Source organism: Danio rerio, chromosome 11, assembly GCF_049306965.1.
Source record: "Danio rerio strain Tuebingen ecotype United States chromosome 11, GRCz12tu, whole genome shotgun sequence".
In the NCBI taxonomy this organism is placed as follows: Eukaryota; Metazoa; Chordata; class Actinopteri; order Cypriniformes; family Danionidae; genus Danio; species Danio rerio.
This window is the reverse complement of record NC_133186.1, coordinates 23726626-23745069: the sequence shown is the minus strand read 5'-3', so window position 1 is coordinate 23745069 and position 18444 is coordinate 23726626. Positions and strand designations below refer to the sequence as shown.

General features: G+C 37.9%; 1 protein-coding gene across 6 annotated transcripts in view; it reads right to left on the bottom strand.

The window, feature by feature from the left end:
- Window positions 1–18444, bottom strand: part of foxp4 (forkhead box P4) — a 487998-nt gene that overhangs the window by 456089 nt on the left and 13465 nt on the right. For all 6 annotated transcript variants that reach the window (XM_073915911.1, XM_073915914.1, XM_073915912.1 and 3 more), the window contains one exon: window positions 17394–17520. The gene's annotated coding sequence lies outside the window, so the exon portion shown is untranslated. The remainder of the gene's footprint in view (window positions 1–17393; window positions 17521–18444) is intronic.

The window sequence follows — 18444 nt, the reverse complement described above, 5'->3', positions numbered from 1 at the left end:
CCCCTGTCAGAGGCCTTTGAGGGTTTCAAAAACACACACGTACTCATGCGAACACTTTAAAAGGCACTTTCACCAGAGATTACAAGTGGATGAGTCACAGGATGGTGGACCGTCCTGACACCGGCAGCCCTCGCTGGTACCTCATCATCGGGATCAGAGAGAGAAAGAGCGATAGACTGAGAGAAAGAGGCTAAAGAGATGCCATCGCATTAGTGCATATTTGCAAAGCATAGAGAATGCCCATAAAAGGACACCATTCGCCTTCAAAAAGCTGCTTACTATAAACACATCACTCTGAAAGTGAGTGTAGACCGCTTCTGCTTGCTTGTAAAGCAGGGTTGTGCTTTTTTTTTTAATAAAATCTGAATTTAAGACTTGGCTGTTTTTCATTTTATCACTGTGAATCTAAAATGAATTTGACATACTTTGCAGGAAGTTGAACTGGGATGACAGTAGGAAGAATTGCAATTCAAACTAATTCAATACCGAAAATGCATTCTGAAATGAGTAAGGACATGTTTCTCGACCATAACCAGAAGATTTTGATTCATTACAGACCTTAACGAGACCTACTTTATTAAGCGTCAAATTTAGAGCAAAGTATGTTTACATGAACGTAAAAATTTATTTAGTTATATATTTAATCTCAATCTTGGCTCTAATCCCATCTTTACAACTAAAGGTGATGATACATATGCAAACTTTATTATTGCTGAGCAATATCGCCCAGCAAAGTGCAAAGATGTTTGACTATTTTCCATAGAGAATGTGCAAACAAAACTGGATCCTGATCGGTTTTATCGGTCGTGAGCAATTTTTTGAGATCTTCCAATGAGATTTCTAGCAGTGAATCACATGACCAGCTTGTTCAAAAAGATGGTGGATGATCAGGAGCAGTGAAGCAAGAAAACAAAGTGTAAACTCACAGCTTATTATTCTGTTAAATTTTCATGCATCAACACAAAACCAGATATTTTTTGTATTATAATGCTTACAATGCCAACAGATGTCTAATTTAAACATAATTAAGCTTCTCCCTCTATAGTTTTGTAAAGGTCAGTGTGTGTTTTGTGCTTTCTTGTCAGAAATTATTTATATTAGTTTTATTAATAATTAGTGGCAGGAGTGAGAGTGGTTTAGGGAGACAACAGATTTGATCCTCTCTGAATGGTTGTTACCTAATGTTTGTTGCGCTAAATAGTTGCTATCTTACTTGGTTGCCTGGCGATGGCAATATTGCTCTAAAAGTTGCCACTAGTATTTTCACCTTAAAAAAAACCTCTCTAACCCATTTTTTATGCAAAAATAAAGTGGGACCCAATAATTACATTTACACTCACCGGCCACTTTATTAGGAACACCTTTATTAGGTACAGTCACCTAGTACTGGGTTGGACCCCTTATTTGGCTTCAGAACTGCCTTAATCCTTCATGGCATAAATTCAACAAGGTACTGCAAATATTCCTCAGATATTCCTCAAGATAGAATCACGCAGTTGCTGCAGATTTGTTGGCTGCACATCCATGATGCAAACCTCCCGTTCCACCACATCCCAAAGGTGCTCTATTGGATTGCGATTTGGTGAATGTGAAGGCCATTTGAGTACAGTGAACACATTGTCATGTTCAAGAAACCAGCCAGAGATGATCCGTGCATTATGATATGGTGCATTATCCTGCTGGAAGTAGCCATCAGAAGATAAGTACACTGTGGTCATTAGGGATGGACATGGTCAGTAACAATACTCAAGTAGGCTGTGGTTTGGACATGATGCTCAATTGCTACTTATGGGCCCAAAGTTTGCCAAGAATATATCATTAAACCACCACCACCAGCCTTAACTGTTGATAAAAGGGAGGATGGATCCATGCTTTCATGTTGTTGACATCAAAGTCTGACCATACCATCCGAACATTGCAGCAGAAATTTAGACTCATCAGATCAGACAACGTTTTTCAAATCTTCTATTGTCCAAATTTGGTGAGCCAGTGCAAATTTCAGCCTCAGTTTCCTGTTCAAAGCTGACAGGAGAGGCACATGCTGTGGTCTTCTGCTGTTTTAGTCCATCCGCCTCAAAATTAGATGTGTTGTGCATGCAGAGAGAAAACAGAGGTAGTTGTAGAGATGCTCTTCTGGCTTGGTTGTAATGTGTGGTTATTTGAGTTACTGTTGCCTTCCTATCAGCACCAACCAGTCTGGCCAATCTGACTCCCATGGCATCAACAAGGCATTTGCACCCACAGAACTGCTGCTCACTGGATATTTTCTCTTTTTCGGACCATTTGCTGTAAACCCTAGAGATGGTTGTGCATGAAAATCCCAGTAGATCAGCAGTTTCTGAAATACTCCCCCATTTGGCACCAAAAACCATGCCACGTTCAAATCCCCATCCTGATGTTCGGTTTGAACTGCAGCAGATCACCTTGAACATGTCTGATGCCTAAATGCATTGAGTTGCTGCCATGTGATTGGCTGATTAGAAATTTGCATTAGGGAGCAGTTGGACAGGTGTACCTAATAAAGTGACTTGTGAATGTATAGTTAAACACAAATCTATATATCTGTAAATCTATGTATACTGACAACCTTTGCTTCTCCAACAGGGGTGTGAACACCTAGCTCACAAGATACATAATACTGGATTCATTAGACAGAGACAAGAACATTTAACAGGTCAAAAAAAAGTTTTGTTGAACTGTGTTGGAGCTCTGATGTCAGGTGTTTTTTTAACATGAACGTAAATATATGAAGTATGAAGAAAAAGTCATTTCAACTACCTCTGTTTTCTGGCTAGCTATGTTTAAGTCCTCTCTGTTTACATTAAAAAGGCCTCTAAAGTTACTGTCCAGCTCTTCCAATCGTTTTCAGAATATCATTGTTTAAATTCTCATTCACTTGCATTCCACGGATCTCACTCATTCGCTCGCTGAGCAGCGTTCAAAGTATGTGTTCAGCCCCAGACAATTCACTCCACTCACCGTATGAGACTTCCTGACCTCTAAAATGAAATACCACCAAGTTCCAAGGAACCGATGAAAACAGAGAAGAAAGAAAAAAAAAGAAAGAGCAAGGGAAAAATAAATACCAAAAGGTCAGGGCTAAAATTGATGAGTGGGCCTCAACAGGGGGGAAAAAAATGCAGCTTTGTGCTTCTCCCCAAACCAACCCAAATGCAACAAACCCCCCAAAAACCTAAGCGGTCATAGAGTGTGAGCAGGCCCAGAAAACAAAGAGCCTGCAAATCAGGGGCTCCAGGACCCACCTGTCTCCCAGGTTGTTTTAATCACATCTGTAACTACCATAGTAGGACGTGTTAATGACAAACATGTGCTCAGTAAAATGTTGGGCAATCAGGGGTTTCTCATTCCCCCTGGTCAGAAGGGCTATTACCCCGGACCCCCAAAGGCTCAGGCATGAGCTTTGATAGTTTCCCCGACGCGGAGATCTTTGGCTGACCTTCACGAGGGCCAATAAAGGAAATTCCACATAAGGATTTGCAGTTTAAGAGCAAAATGGCCAAACACCATAAAAATGACCAATAACACACTAGGAATACTTCACACTTTTTGCTCTCGTTACAGTACGCAGCGCTTTTTGTGCGGTGCCGAAAAGGCTCAGGGTTTTCAGTCAGTCAAGGCGAAATGAAATTCACCTTGCTTGAGCACATTAAATGTCGGCAGGTAATTGCTTTTAAGGTTTGATTTTCAGAATGGTGGCAGAGAACAAACACAAATGCCATAACCATGCAAAAGGATGGAACGCAAGCAAGGAGCAAAACATGAAAAGATCCCCGGCAAGGCTCCGACAAATGAATAGAGTAAACCAGTGTAAATTAAGAGATGCATCAAGGTGGAGGCAGGCGAGACAGGAAAGAATGAGGCTGATTTGCGTAATCTCCTCAATGAAATTGACTTTTAAATACAAGATTCAATTTGTGTGTGTCTTGTTTCGGATAATAATAACAAAATAATATGCCCGGGACATAAAAGCAAACATCAAAATGGCAAGAGCCCAGCTTAAATAGTGGAACGCAATTCCATGAAGCTTTTGCAAGGTACAAACACTCTATTTGACGGCCTTCACTAACAAGGGCATATCGAATTAGTTCTGCTCCGGCCTTTCAGGTTTTACAATAATAACAAGGCGAAGCTTTGAATCTCGACAAGATAGGAGCTTTGAAATATACAAGTACATAAAGTGCAAAATAAATAACAAGAGGCCTTCATGAAATGTCACCGGCATACCGAATGTTTGGGAGCGTTTTTGAATACTGCCTGTCATGACAGAATGTCATTAACGTACACAGGACACGGTCTAAATGTAATCATTCACGGCAATGAGAGAAACAGCACCTTATTGTTTAAATAACACTGACTCTAAGATTGAAAAATTAAATTACGCTTGCATTTTCCCAAACAAACTATATATTTATAATGAATGTGTGTGTTCATGACCCCGCTGCTTGTTTCTAGCATTATTGTTCGCCGGAGACATTAAGCTCTCCCCGTGTGGGACGGTTAATCATAGGCATTCATACTACAGCAGCAAAAAAATCAATGTGTCTCTCCGCCAGGCCTCATTAAGACTAATAGATTACCTCCTTTGTAATGACGGACCTGTTGCTAGCTGGTTTCCAATGAAACACAGGTGCAGCGCGCCACGAGACCTTTTAAAGCTGTAATCAGAGTGTTTACACCAACTTGTCGGCGAACGAGCTGGCGCATTCTCCAATCGACAGCTTGGGCACAGACGAGAAAAACAGCCGGAGATAGAGCAGAGACCAGACCTGAAATCACTCTCATTTCTCCCATCAAACAAAGACAGAATTATACAAAAGGGTGAGACAGGCTAGTCAAACAAAAAGAGGACAAATGAAAGCGGAGGAAGCACGGTCGTAAAATCCAGGAAGGTAGTGACAGATATTAAAACAGCACGGCGATCCTGGAAGGTAATACGGCAAGATTAGTGTGAGAGGAAAAGCAAGGCTGGAGGGAGCCAGTGCGTTTAATTCGCCAGCCTGTAAGACACTAGTGTTGGCGAGAGCCAGCCGTGCAACACAAAAGCACTGTGTTCCTACAGAAACCCAACACGCCGGATTCTTTTTCAATGCAGACAGATAGCAATCTCGCGCTTTCTGTCTATACCATTTTCTCTCTTTGCCTTTCTGTCTTTCTCTCGATAATTCACTTACATATGCGCATATTAAAAACAAAATTTTTAAATCAGCTGAAGCTGGTGTGTTCCTGAAAGGGTTTACAAACAGATAATAGCACCATCAATCCCATAAGAAAAATTGGGAAAAAAACACAAAGTTGGCAAAGTCACTCAGTATCCTAAAAAGCACACAGTCCTGTAGTCTCTCATTGTCGTTTTGGTTGTCAAGCACTCATGCATGTCTATAGACTGAACCAATTGTGCATGTCATCACAGCTTTCACAAAATATTTTTGGAGTTTACTTACATATGGTAATAGTAGTGTTTTCTATAATCCGTGATCTGGAGGACTAGGACATACACACATACACTATGGTCAATTTAGCTTACCAAATTCACTTACAGAGCCTGTTTTTGACCGTGAAGGAAATAAGAGCACCCGAAGGAAACCCACGAGAACATGGGGAGATCATGCAAACTCCACACAGAAATGCCAACTGCCGGGGTTGAAACCAGCAACCTTCTCACTGTGAAGAGACGGTGCTACCCACTGCGCCACAGTGTTGCCCCTCGTGTCAACAAATGACCAAATAAAACAGTGTTTCTTGACAAATCAGCAGGATAGATGGATGGATGGATGGATGGATGGATGGATGGATGGATGGATGGATGGATGGATGGATGGACGGATGGATGGACGGACGGACGGATGGATGGATGGATGGATGGATGGATGGATGGATGGATGGATGGATGGATGGATGGATGGATGGAAAAACAAATGGGTATATAAATGGATGGAACAACGAATGAATGGATGGATGGATGGATGGATGAATGGAACTACAACAAATGGATGGATGGATGGATGGATGGATGGATGGATGGATGGATGGATGGATGGATGGATGGATGGATGGATGGATGGATGGATGGATGGATGGATGGATGGATGGACAAATGGGTCTATCAATGGATAGAAACAACCAATATTAATGGATGGATGGATGAATGGACAAATGAAACAACAAATGGCTGTATCAATGGATGGAACAACAAATGGGTATATTATTAGATGGAACAACAGATGGATGGATGGATGGATGGATGGATGGATGGATGGATGAAAAAATAGGTATATTAATGGATGGAACAACAAATGAATGGATGGATGGATGCATGTATGGATGGATGGAACAACAACAAATGGATAGAACAACAAATGGATGGATGTAACAACAAATGGATGGATGGTTGGATGGATGGATGGAATCTCAGTAACCCTAATATACAGTAAACTGTCTGTTTTCTAACCCAAACATTTTTTCGGAAGAAAACTCAATGACAGACCTCTAAAGACACAGGTTCAGTGGGATGAATTTGGTAAAAAAAAATCTAACCCCATTAATTCATAATCTAAGCCTCAGCCACTATACGATCTTCACATCTGCGCTCTCCCTTGAGCTCTTTTTTTAAAAAAGTGACTCCCATGCACTAACATATTAAACAAAGATATGTTATACTCGCTCAGGCCAACAAATAATAGTCAAATTTATTGCCTCGGAGTCTGTTTCTTGTTCTTTATAGCTCTCCTGGACAGATAAACCAGTAAGGACTTGAACACAATTCATACAGCTTGTTTAAAGCTGGGATACTTCTGGTCACTATCTGTTGCTCTGGAAGTGTAACTTTTCCGCCATCACTCTTGCGCTCACTTAGACGAGAGGGGCATTTAATGTCAGATTCAAGCATGCCTCCACACTCGAGCCGTGAGGAAAAGGCTGGGAGAAGTCATATTTCAGCTGAGATTTATGGGAGGAACTCCGCCACTTCGCCCGCTCTTTATGTCCCTGAGCTATTGAAATGAACAAACTGTTCTCTGAAGATGTGGTCAAGAGCATTCAGGAAAAAGGAATCGCTTTATCGCTCTCAGTGACGGCAACAAATCAGCCAGTTTGAAGCACAGGAACACACACTCACCGACGGATATGACAATTTGACGTTTTCCACAACTTTAGCAGACATTACGGATCATAATCCAAACACTGTCTTCAAAAAAAAATTTATAAATATATATTCTGTCATCCTCTCTCTCTCTCTCTCTCTTTCTCTCTCCTGTTTGTCTGACACAGTTAGATGAAATCCCAAATCTCTCCAAAGCTATCAACACACATATACCTTCAGAATACATTGATCAAAATCACTCATGCTTAATTTGAATATAATGGAGAGCCTCTCCTGGATGAGGGAGGCTTAATTATAGCTCTCTCCAGTGAACTGTTCGTACATTGACAGGCTTAATGCGAGGCTACTCTCACAAGCAATCTTCCCTGTCCAGGTTCTTGCCACCAATCATCCACACACTACAATTTGACTGCCTTAATATACGGCCCCTCACATCTGAGGGAATATGGAGAACGACTCCCTCCTCAGCAGGCACGACCACCTTTCTTTGTGTCGCTTCAGATTGTTCCCGATATAATGTGGCATCGCGCTGGAGCTTCGCAAGGTTCATGATTGTTTGATCACATTGACAAATGAATGGTTTATGATGCAAGGACAATATCTGGAAATGATGTGAATTGACAATCGTTCTATATAGGCATTACCTTGTCAGGGAAATGCTGGTTTGATTTAGATGTATGCCTGCCTAACCATAAGTTTGTCAATGTTTAGGTTCAGCTAACAATCTTTGCTATATGGGCACTGACATAATGGCTGTCTGAAAGCATTGGGAAGTTCCAAGGTTACTTTTAATTAGTTGAAACAAAGCAAATATATATAAATGTAAAAACAATCATTACACTGTAGGGTTGGGCAATGTCAACCAATTTGACATTGTATAATGTCTAATGTGAAACATTATTTAATTTATTATTAAAGTTCAGAGATATGACTAATTTACCTCAGGAGTTTCTTCTAAATGAAACGGTGAATATAAACATTACCATGGCCATCTTAATAAAGGAATAAACAAATTAAGGGTGTTTGTTTGCTAAAATTCATATTAAAATCTGTTTCATTTATATTGTGCAACGTTAATTTCGAATGTTTTAATGCATAGTATATATTTTGAAAAAGGAAAAAACAATACATCTTTTTATGAATGCAGTAATGTTTTAATAATTGTCCATTTTAAATGCGTGAAGGTCATGTGACCATCTGGAAGAACGCAGCATCTCATTTTTCACAGGAAGTGTCCTCTGTTCTCGTGGTCTCCTGAGTTCCTGAGACTGGTCTCCACAAGAACGCAAGTCCGTTCTCTACATTCTTGGAATTGAGAAACAGCCAGTGTGTGCACATGAAAGAGACCAAGAGACTTTAAATGTTATTATTATTAATTATCAATACTATCATGTTTGTGGTTTCAAATAAATACGCACACATATGTTATTTGTATAACATTGATTAATTTAGTAGAGACAGTGACACATTTCTGTTATATTTCAGAACACGTTATTTTAATGTATAGCGTTGTATTGCTCAGAAAAAATTTTTTTATTGTTAACATATTTTTATAGCTGTTATATAACAGCAGATTTAGCATTTTGAATATACACAGCTTACTTTTCATAAGTTGCTGATATACCACATTTAATTTGTGGTTTAAAAATTACTCATATATTTCATTTTTGAGCAGCTGTTACGTTTTTGTTCTGTTTAGAATGTCTTAACTAGACTTTGTCTATAATAGCTATTTTTTGGTGCTGAATTTCAAAAAAGGGAATTATAAATCGATTTTCATTCATTTATTTCATAAAGGTTTTGTGTTTGTATATACATTTACATGTACATTGTTGCCAGTTTTCATACTCAAGCTGTGAGGGAACACGTTCAGGGTTAAATACAACAACTTTTAAGACGCCTAAGCAGCTTTATTTTATTTTTTATTTTTTTCTGAATATATTAATTAGCTGGTTTATTGCCTTGTTATATTTTTAGTTTTTATGTTACTAGTCTGATTTAAACAAAAAGTCATTTTTAAAGACTAATTTAAGTTTGTTGTAAGAATGCAAAATAATTAAAGCTGTAAAGCTAATCAACAGTGTATTCTCCATGCAGCACTTAAGTGACATTTTAAGAGCATTAATGGAAACATTACAATGATTTTTTTGCAAAAGTAACTTAAAAATTACTTGATTAAATACTTAACATAATGCATTACTTTTTGGTGCAAGTAATCAATAAAGTAAATGAGTTTATTTTTGAATGAAGTAACTAGTAACTGTACCTAGTTACTATTTTTCAGTAACTAGCACAACACTGATCATAATTACAGCATCGTACAGTAAACTTATTTGCAGTTTTATACTATATATTTTAAAGGGGTGATCAAATTACCTAAAACAGACTTAAAAGGTCCAGTATCAATCATTTACAAGTGTAAGTAGTAAACAATAAAATGTAAAAAACTATATATATTCCTTTACATGTAAATCAAAGTTTGTGTTTGCTACAACATCATTACACTGCAGTGTTCACGGTGATCCAAGTTTGATTCCCAGCTCGAGTTTTTATTTTAGCCAATCCTTCCCTTCTTTGTCTGCTTCCCACACAGTCATGTCTCAACCTTATACTGCCAGGTTCAATAAAGATAAAAAACACCGAAAATGAATATAACTTTACAAAGGAACAAGTGACAATAAATTTCGTCAGTTAAAACACACACACTGTGTGTTTCTATTTTTGCAACCTCAGTTTGACCAACATCATAAAAACTGTGCATCAAAAATCTAAAGTACATATTATGCGCTTTATTTTACATTTAAAGTATCTAATTTGTGTTCGCATTCATCATTTTGCATGATATTTACAGCCAGTTACTGTACAATAGATAATTTAACAAATAAATATATACATTTTTTAAATAAATCTGTGAACATGTGTATTTGCACAAATAATGTGTTAATATTGCTAATATGGGTTATTAATATTCTGTAAATTTGATTATGCACTCATCCATTTTTAGTGTCCACTAACACACTTCTCTGATTGGCTGTGGGTTTTTTTGACTGAGTTGGTGAGATAATGAGTCTCATAACAGTGTCTGGTTTGTGCATATAGCGTTCTTGTCATTGTGATCTTATTATATGTCCATTTGAAACAAAACAAAAATATTCAACAGTGTGGATTCCTATTGAAAGGACTGGATTAAAAAAATTCTGTCACCATTTACTCAACCTCAAGTTCTTCCTAACCTGTGTGAAAATCTTTCTTCTGCTCCATATAAAAGAAGATATTTTGAAGAATGTGGGTAACTAGTCAGTTTTCTGGTTTGTATAGCATATTTTTGTCACAGATCCAAACCACAGTGCTTCTTTTTTCATCCTCATCCCAAACACCGTTAAATGGATGGCAATAAATAAAGATTTGTATGTTTTCAGCAGTGTAACCTTGGGCAGCCTATAGCACATTATCTACTAAAGTAACGGCAGTAATTTCACCTACAATTTAAAGGACAGCTATTCATTTATTACACAATGGCCAATAAACGGATGACAAGTATGATTTAATATGGCACAAATGGACACGAAATGACTTCACAAACAAACCAAAGGCAATTTGTGAATTCTTCCAGTCATATCTGGACATCAAGCCACAGGTCTGATCCTTTCAATCATCACAACTTTTACTCTGTTTATAGAATCATTAAATACAATGCTGGGTTAAGACACGCAACTGATTGCATTCAGGCATGTAGACATGGTCAAGACGATCTGCTCTATGGTTGTTGGTGCCAGACAGGCTTGTCTGAGTATTTCAGAAACTGCTGATCTACTAGGATTTTCACACACAATGATCTCTGGGGTTTTCAGAGAATCGTCAGAAAAAGAGAAAATATCCAGTGTACGGCAGTTCTATCAGTGAAAATGCCTTGTTGATGGCAGAGGTCGGAGGAGAATAGCCAGACTTGTTTGAGCTGATAGAAAGGCAACAGTAACTCAAATAACCACTCATCACAACCAAGGTATGCAGAAGAGCATCTCTGAATGCACAACACAACATAAAAGCATGAATCCATTCTGTATCAACGGTTAAGACTGGTGGTGGTGATGTAATGGTGTGGGGGATATTTTCTTGGCAAACTTTGACCCCATTAGTACCAATTGAGTATTGTTGCTGACCATGTATATCATTGATAACCACATCTTCTGATGGCTACTTCCAGCAGCATAATGCACGTCATAAAGTATGAATCATCTAAAATTGGTTTCTTAAACATGACTGTTTCCAGTTCCTTGTTGCATCTATGCCACAAAGCATTAAGGCAGTTCTGAAGGCAAAAGGGGTCCAACACGGTACTAGTAAGGTGTACCAAATAAAGTGGCCAGTGAGTGTGTGTGTATAAATATATTTTAACTTCTATTAAATTTTGACTTGTAAATTCTTGTCACATCATTATCAACTACACATTGTGGAACAAGAGTGAAGACATGGCTACTAAAATAGTGTCTTGACTTTTTTAAACTAACAGTCAAAGCATGAGACAAAAAGAAATGAATTAACCAAATAATTTGGACAATCAGCAGTGGACATTATATAATCACCAATTCCATTATATCCATTTTATTTAACTTTTTTTAAGTCTTTGTGCAGGACAGCTTTTGTGATCCTACTAATCATGTCTATGAACCTATTATCAATGTGATTGAACTGGATGAAACCTTGTTAATAAGATCAAAAAATATGATTAATTGTAATTATACTACGCGGTTACACTTTGCAATAAGGTTTCATTAGTAAATTGTTAATTAATGTATTTCTAAAAATGAACTAATTATGAACAATAATTGTACAGCAGGTGACTTGATGGCGCAGTGGGTAGCGCTGTCACCTTACAGCAAAAAGGTCGCTGGTTAGAGCCTCGGCTGGGTCAGTTGACATTTCTATGTGGAGTTTGCATGTTCTCCCTGTGTTCGCATGGGTTTCTTCTAGGTGCTCCTGTTTCCCCCACAAGTCTAAAAACATACACTGTAGGTGAAATGGGTAAGCTAAATTGTCAGTAGTGTATGTACACATGTGTATGAATAGGAGTATATGGGTGCTTCCCGGTGATGGGTTTCAGCTAGAAGGGCATCCGCGGCGTAAAAAATATGTCGGATAAGTTGGCGGTTCATTCCGCTGTGGCGACCTCAGAACAATAAAAGGAAAAAGTTGAAAAGAAAATGAATGAATTGTAAAGCATTTATTAATAATCAAAGTTCAACGTTTATTAATGCATTATTAAAATCTAAAATCATGCTTGTTAACAGTAGTTAATGTACTTTGAGTTAACAAACTAACAATGAATGATTTTATTTCCATTAACTAAAATTAACAAAGATGAACGAATATTGTTATAATGTATTATAATGCATGTTATAAAAACACCAACCTCTACTTACCTACACTCTCAGAAAAAAAGGTACAAAATTGTACCTTTTAGGGTACAAATGGCCCGTCACTGGGGTGGTACCCTTAAGGGTACAAATTTGTACCTCTATTTAAAGGTACAAAATTGTACCTTCTACATTTGTACCCTTTAAGGGACAATTTTGTACCCCCACCGAAGGTACAAAAATGTACCTTTTTATATCATATAGCATTTTCAGGGTACTGACCCAGGCATTTTGATCCTTTGGTGACTGCATGCACTAATAAATAAATAAAATATTTTGGTTCGCAGATGTCCATTTTTATTTATTAATGTAGAAATATTTCATTACAACTCACAACTGAATGTGTCAAGAAATAAAATTACACAGTAAATATAAAGCAGACATGTAAAACAGTAAAAAGAACAATTTAGAAAACAAATAAAAATTGTTCACTCACTGTACAGTATATAATCTACCCTTAATACAAAGACCACAAGAATACTGTTTAAGATTTATAAACACATTACACAGGCTACATCAAGTACTTCACTTTATAAAGTCCAAAGTATTTGTCTTTAGTCAGAATACTCAGTCATAATAAATAATTTGTCATCAAAATTTTCTCTGTATTTCAGAATGAAGGCAATGTTTCTCTATAAATTGCTTCAACAGTGCAGAAAACCAAATACATCAGTAGCCTCTTCCTCAACACCAGTAGATTACTCCTCATCATCCTCAAGTGGAGTTGTAATTTGTTGTAACACAATATGTGTTTATGCTTTTGATAAACATGACATGTAAAGCACTCATATCTGGAAAATGTTCTTTGATAGTCATTAGGACCACAAGTTATTTAAAAATCTGCTTTATGCATGAATGAGAGCAGTGTGCTGGATTAACTTGATTGTGATTATCCCAAGAGCATGTAGAGAAACAAAAAACAAGGTAGATCACTCTGGTAACTGGAGTAGATCGAGGCTTGTCACCGTCCACCGTTCATTCAAAACATTCCACTGCAGAAACATCAAGGTGTTCTTCTAATAAGATGGATATGTCAAAAATGTATATTCATCCACATCATTAGCCCGGCCAATCGCAATCCCATCAACTCTGAAGACTGCCGTGACTCGTCTTGTTAACACAGTTGTCCAGTCGGTGGCCTCCTCCTGTACTTGAACTGTTGGATGTGGTGAAGATGATTCACTGTAAATGACAAAGCAATAATTACATTAATATCAGTCACTCTATCACTGATGAAGAGAAAATCAACATGCATAGAAAGTAAAATAATTAATATTCACCGATTTAAAAAAAAAAAGTAACAGATTAAAAGACTAATATAAATTTCATTCATTCATTCAATTTCTTTTTGGCTTAGTCCCTTTATTAATCTGGGGTCGCCACAGTGGAATGAACCACCAACTTATCCAGCATATGTTTTATGCAGCAGATGCCCTTCCAGCTGCAACCCAGTATTACGAAACATCCAGACACACTTATTCACACACACATTTATACACTACAGACAAATAAGCTTACCAAATTCAGCTATAGCGCATGTCTTTGGACTTGTGGGGAAACCGGAGCACTTGGGGGAAACCTTCACGAACACTGGAAGAATATGCAAACTCCTCACACAAATGCCAACTGACCCAGCCGAGGCTCGAACCAGCGACCTTCTTGCTGTAAGGTGACAGCACTACCCACTGCATCATCCTAATATGAAGAATATCAAGCATTATAAAATGCATTTATCACAGCATATACTAAACAGAAAACAACATACGCACCGGAGCACAACGAAATGTTGAAGTGTCTCGCTTAACAAGGTGCTGCTGTAAAATCAATTCCTGGAACATAAGATGTGGCATACAAACAAATATGAATGAATCCATCCAAAGCTAGAATTTAATAATATTAATCAAGTGGAGAAAGTTTAGAAAGAGTACCTTAGAGTCAGGTCCTTAGCATTCTTCAGTTGATCTCTCATCTTTCGATGAAAACCTAGAAAATAATTTTAAAGACGTGGGTGTACATTTATTGTTGTTTGTAAGTAAAAACCTACAAATTTAAAATAGTATGTAAGCCATTAAAACCATGGTATAGATAATGAGACATACTTACATCTTGTAACTGAGCCATGCTTTTATATGACATGCCTTCATTGGTCTAATGCTGTTAGCCTGCATTATGTTGTTCAATCTTGTCCTGAAATACAATTGGAAACTTCATAAACTTCAGGAAAGCAATAAGATAAAGCAATAACTATTTATTTATAGTATTTTATTTATATATAAGTATAACGTTAAACGATAGTAAAGCACCAACAATTCTGGACATGAGAGTTTGTGGACACTCCTCAACATTAATGTAACTTAGACACTGAAACGAAGATATGTACAAGCATACACACGCCACGTTTGTAACTAGCCACGTTTACATAATCAGTCGCTTTGCCGGTGACAAAATTGTGATTTTTCTTCACAAAATGGCGGTGTATATAACCGTCTAAAATTACATTTCCGCGGTCAACCGTGGATAGAAAATGGCCTCAAAATATAAAACATTATCGATAATTACAAATTCCAGTATTAATAACAAAAGGTTTTATATCAAGGTATATGAAGACTTCAGTCGCGCCCGCTCCGGGCCACACCGCACATTACTCACGGCCCGATTCCGGTGCACGGTTACGGCAGCGTCGGCTCGCTTCTGCCGCCGCATCTGGCCCGAGTAACGATACAGCAGACGGACTCGGGCAGGCGAGAATCTAGCCGCAACTGGCCCAAGTGTATTTTGCTATCTGGGTTGCGATTGTATTCCGCCGTGGCAACACTTATTAATAAAGCAGTAACGTAACGTAACATATAAGGCGCGAATACGTAACGTAAGTTAGGCGATAAAGGGAACTTTTACACCGAGAAAACTAACAGCATATAGTACTTACCTTCTATAACGTTATGTCCCTCGGTGACTTCGATATCACGTTGTATTAACTTCTTTAATAAGCTGCAGACATCTTAGCAAACTCCATCCTGCAAGCCAACGTACACCAGGCAGCCGGGAGCACAAAGCGGGGGAAAGCCGAGACCAGAGAGTCAGACAAAATCAACAGAACACGGCTTCACATGTAAAAATGAGACTGAAAATATATCTTTAATACATTCTTACCTGAAAAGTGTGGACTCCAAAATAGACTTTTCTTTGAAAAGCGTGCGAAGTTCTGTGTAAACAGCCAGCATACTCGACCGACCGCCTCAGTAACAAACACTACTATAACGTCTCAACAAGCCAAATTCTTAAAGAGACAGCAACATCACCACCTGTATGAAGATGCTGTCCCTCTGCATGGTTCTTATTCTACATCCCATATATACTATAGGGACTTAAACAGTAAGCAAAGACCAGTATTTACGTTTTTAATGATTAAAATTACATTTAATTATAAATTAAATTATTAACATTTTTGAGAAAAAATGTAATTTAAATACATGAAAAAAAAGTATTATTAAAATATTTAATTCAATCAATTTATTTATTTATTATATTTTTAAATTATGTATTTTAGTATTAATGTTTAGTATTAATACATTTAAATTAGTGTTATGTAGTGTCTTGATCTTATCATGAGCTGAGGGTACAATTTTGTTCCTATAGGGAAACAAAATATATAATTGTACCTTTAAAGGTGCCAAATTGGTCCTTTACGGTACAATTTTGAATCCAAATGTGCTATAAAAGGTACAAAAATGTACCTTTCAAACCTAAATCTGTACATTTGTACCTTTATAGCCCGTTTGGGTACAAAATTGTACCCTAAGGACCAATATGGGACCTTTAAAGGTACAATTTTATATTTTGTTCCCTCTAGGAACAAAATTGTACCCTCATTGTACCTTTTTTTCTGAGAGTGTATGCAACAATTATTGTAAAGCACTACCAATAAAGATAATTTTCTTTGAGTACATTGCAAAGTGTCCTAAAAGTGGGATATTTGCTGTGCACTACATAACATACAATAAAAAAATGTTTCTGACTTCCATTGTCATTTATGAATCACAGCAAAACCCTTTCTGTCAAATGAAGTGCCAAAATATTAATACTAATAATACAGCAAAAACAACAGACAAAAAAGCCTCCCACTAAATCTGAATAACATTTATTCTTTTCAATCTGAGAAACACCCAGAATCCCGTCAAACATGTAACAAAATGTTCACACAGTGTCTGTTAATGCTGTTATTTCAGTTGCGCACAATGACAATCCAACAAAATAAATACACACTTTTCTTGAGCGCGAGAGGGGAAGAAAATCCCTAAATCATCAGCAGTGTATATTTCACGATGAAAAACGACTATGTCGGTGGTCATAATAACCTACAACAGCGTGTTCATCCTTCATCATTCACCTCATCAGTATCAGTTCAGATTTACACACGCTCTCACCCCTTGTTTGCCTTCATCCACACACAGAAGTGTTTGCGCTCGTGTTGTTTTTTTTCCCATCACACCAACATTTTTTATTCCTGTCGTTTTGTTTTGTTTTCATTTCAAACTCAAACACAGGATTTTCATTTGTCGAAGTGATAGTGAAGACAAAAAAAAAAAAAAAAACACATTACCGTAAATTCATTACTGCGCCACGGCAGTATTTATAAACATGGCGAGATGTTGTTTAAAATATCTGACTTAACAGATTACAGATATAAACTTTTTACAGCGGGAAATGAGTGGCGAAATATGCTGTGTTTACATGGGAGGAGGAAAGGTACACATGTGTCTGCTCAGAGTCTTGAGTGGCACGTTAAAAAATGAAATAAACATTCAATAAAATAAACAAGGGCTGCTTGTGTGTGCTTATGCATGACAAAGGGCCTTTACCTTCTCGGATGGGAGCGATGGGGTCGAGGAAGTTGTGCGAGAAAGACCCTGACACATAACCTGTGTCTCCCGCCCTCAGGTGCTGTTAAAGAACCAGTCCGGGATGAGTTTCAAAGCTGTTTCGAGTCTGGAGAGAGAAAGAGAGGGTGGGAGAAAGAGAGGTATAATGTTACTACACTAATAAGAAATGCCTGAAGGGCACTAAAGGCCCTTTTGGCCCTGGAACTAAAGGATGCATACAAAAGCACTTCTTCAGGAAGGGAGGATCACAAATCACGTTATAGTTTGGATGGAGAAAGGGTAGGAGGATTGCAGGTACATGTCTAAACTCGGCTTATGTGTTTGTGTTTGTCTGGCGAGTTTGTTGTTTTTGGTTTCAAGAGGAGAGCCGCTGCTTTGGGCAAAAGGACTTCCTGATCACCGTTTCCGCACATAATGGCTGCTTCTATCCTAACAATGACAGTCCATGCCAGGACCACCTGCTGAGCACCAGCGTGAGGCTACAAATCTAATGTTAGCCAATTATAAAAGCCCCTAATCAAACGCAACCAGTCGTAATCACTATAAACGCAAGTCCAAATTTGACGCCAACCGCGAATCATAGCTGGCAGAGGTAGACCAGGGTTGTCCTTGACAGAAAAAAACAAGTTCGTCAGAATCTGATTTTGTTCAAATTGTTAAATGTAAAGAGTGTCGGTTTATTATGTTTGAGTATATTTTGTGTATTTTTATGAGTTTGAGGCAAGGCTACTGTTTTATTCAACCAACATATAGAGGAAATTTTGGGGGGGAATAATTTTTGCAGTTCTGTTTCATGAGGCCTCTGCCACTGTCACTTGATCTACCTATAGTCATTCATTCATTCATTCATTTTCTTGTTGGCTTAGTCCCTTTATTAATCTGGGGTCGCCACAGAGGAATAAACCGCCAACTTATCCAGCACATTTTTACGCAGCGGATGCCAGCTGCAACCCATCTCTGGGAATCATCCACACACACACTACGGACAATTTAGCCTACAAAAATTCACCTGTACCGCATGTCTTTGGAC